Source organism: Schistocerca cancellata, chromosome 3 (genome assembly GCF_023864275.1).
Source record: "Schistocerca cancellata isolate TAMUIC-IGC-003103 chromosome 3, iqSchCanc2.1, whole genome shotgun sequence".
Classification (NCBI taxonomy): Eukaryota; Metazoa; Arthropoda; class Insecta; order Orthoptera; family Acrididae; genus Schistocerca; species Schistocerca cancellata.
The window spans coordinates 150,855,206-150,858,242 of record NC_064628.1 but is presented as its reverse complement, the minus strand read 5'-3'; the positions used below and the strand labels follow the sequence as shown (position 1 = coordinate 150,858,242).

At 43.2% G+C, this 3,037-nt stretch overlaps 1 pseudogene; it reads left to right on the top strand.

The window, feature by feature from the left end:
- Positions 1-2,718: 2,718 nt before the first annotated feature.
- Positions 2,719-2,827, top strand: LOC126178657 (U5 spliceosomal RNA; annotated as a pseudogene).
- The last annotated feature ends 210 nt before the right edge of the window (positions 2,828-3,037 follow it).

The window sequence follows — 3,037 nt, the reverse complement described above, 5'->3', positions numbered from 1 at the left end:
TGATTTTTATACTGTGGTCAACTTCTAACTGGTGTTTGACTCCACTGATTTTAAGTATTGCCTGTTGTGTTCTTTTAACTTTATGTCGACTTTTTAATTGTCTCCCAATGTCCCCATATTAGTTTATATTTTAACTCCCGTCATCTCCATTTACTGTATTTTTATGTCCCCTTTTAACCTCCATTTTTTATGTAAGAGTTCCGCTTGTATTTTTGTTAAAGCCATTTGGCTGGAGAGCAGTGGACTGTGCCGCTGCCAGCCCTACCCTGCCCATACGGGGCAGGGGAACGAAATTACAATAAAGGAAAAAAAACGGGGCTGGCCAAAGGCGGGGCCTTGTATATCGGGACGGGTCCTGTACAGTGACAGCAAGCGCCCCTGCGATGGGTATTGTTTCTATCGTGACCTGACATAACAACCTTCGTCTGGCCATTGCTGTGGATTCTTTGATTGCTCTCGGGGAGGGTCATCAAACTAGAACACATGAAATATTAGTTCAACTGGGGCACAACGCTTCCATGCCTCTGATGCAAGGGCACTGCAGTGCTAAGAGGTGGTCTTCAGGTGCGCCTCCATTCGTCGTTGCAGATTGCAGCGAGCCTTCGCTAATGTCTGTGCTATTGATTTCGCGTTGTCGACTTTGGTGTGATACCACGATCTATGGACGTTACCACAATTTGTGCAACTCTCCATCATCTCGCCACGTATTAATCGTGCAGAAGAACGTAGCAAGCGTGTACGTATTTGCTGCACTGTATAAATTGTTCTGTTAACATATGACGCTGTGGAACCGCGCGACCGCTACGGTCGCAGATTCGAACCCTGCCTCGGGCATGGATGTGTGTGATGTCCTTAGGTTACTTAGGTTTAAGTAGTTCTAAGTTCTAGGGAACTGATGACCTTAGCAGTTAAGTCCTATAGTGCTCAGAGCCATTTTTATGACGCTGTGATACTTGTTTATAAGTGTATTTTGTTAGAATAATGTGCTGCAGTATTGGATAAATGTTCTTTCTTTGAACTGAGGCGTGAGTATTTGGGTAAATTATAGCTAACAGCAATGGGAAGCATCAGGAACTGTTATGGCGTCATTTTTACTGTGGTAGTTCGGAACACCAAAGCAGTTCATCCCAGTAATATTTACCGCCATTTTCTAAGTAGGATAGTTCTGCTGCTGATGTTCCATCTTACTACAGAGTATAGTTCCGACTGACGAAGAGGAGGGGAGGTGTTGAGCAAAATTATTGTTAATAACCTGGCATTAATTTGTTATTCTCATTTATAAGAAATACCTCCCAAACCAAACATGCTCCTTTGACTGCTGAGTACATAGCATAAATGAATGGATAACACACTCAGCCATCTATAGTAGTAACATAATGTAAAACTGTCTTGTCTGTCTATTTGCCTGTTTGAACATGTTTCTAGAAAATTACTTCGCGAATTTTCATGGGGTTTTCGCAACTAACTTTACCGTCCCAACGCAGCTCGAATCAGTTCCCTCTCACAAACAGTCAGATCTGCCCCAATATTTATCCCTCCCACCACTTTTCACTCTTCCCCACCTATCCCGCTCCATAGCAGGGCTCTTCACTTCTTTTCCCTCCCCATCCATCACCATAACATTCCTATTGATACCGCATAGCACTGCCCTACCCACACACCACAGTCCTCCTCACCCTCTGTCTTTCGCACTTTCTGTCTTCCCACTATCCACCCTAACACTGATCATCTCCACAGTTTCCTACTTAACAGATCCCTATCTTTTTCTATCCACAACTCTAAAGCCTCAGCATATTATCTCTTTCCGAAATACTTCTCTCCCACCGCAGGTTCTTCAGATTTTAAGTAAAAGTTCAGTGCTCTTTAGAGGAAAAATTTAACCTTCCTGAAAAGCGTTTTTAAAATGTGCACAGGTTGGTCAGTAACAGTTAAAAAGCTTGTATGGCTGTTGAAGGGTAGGTTGTGCTGTTAAGAATAAAAATTCGGTATGTTGCGCCGTTTTCGAATTAACTAACAGAAAGTAGCCACTCAGGCCGTTGCTCGCGCGAAATCTAGTGACCTGTCAGGTACAATCAGTGTCAGTTGTTCTCATAGCGTAGACGATAGCGCACGAGAATTCTCAGCCTTTGGCTCTATTTCGATCCTTACTGCAGCCTCAAGTCCAATATTTGTACCGCTTCCTTGTTCAGTTTTAGGAAACCAAACAAAGAACACGTTTGGCGGCACCGGCTCTGTCTGACCACTTGAATTTGTTCGCAACGGCCTGACTGGCTAACTTCAATAGTAATTAACTCGGAAGCGGCACAACGTATCGAATTCAATGCTAATTACCTCGGAAACGGCGCAACGTACCGAATTTTTTCTTATCGGTTATTTCTCAGCACAAGCCACCCTACAATAATCTTACAGGCTTCTCACGTTATTTCTGACCACTCTGTATATTTTCATTTTCAGCTGTTAGTCCCCTGATTTCTGATTTGAAAAAGCCAACAGTCTTAACGTTTTGTATGTTGACGCCAATAAAATTTATCTTATTTGTTGTTTTTAAGAGCGTGCATAACGTTTCTCCTTAACAATATTTCTTCCCATCTTTGTTACATTTTACAATTTATCGTGGCTGAAGAGAGGAAATACGGCTGCCAGCCCACCCGCCACCCATACGGGTCGAGAAAATCAAATAACAATATAGGAGAAAAATTTAAACAGTATTGAACTGGCACTCTGATGTCCCTTCAAAACGAATAGATCTTTCACCTTTTACTAAAAATTTCCGTCGAGGGTAACAGACTCTAGGGAATTTTTCCTAGTGCTCAGCTATTGCTGAGCCATAATCACAAGCCGGCCGTTGTGGTCGAGCGGTTCTAGGCGCTTCAGTCCGGAACGGCGCTGCTGCTACGGTCGCAGGTTCGAATCCTACCTCGGCCATGGATGTGTGTACTGTCCTTAGGTTGGTTAGGTTTAAGTAGTTCTAAATCTAGGGGACTGATGACCTTAGATGTTAAGTCCCATACTGATCAGAGCCATTTGAAGTACACTC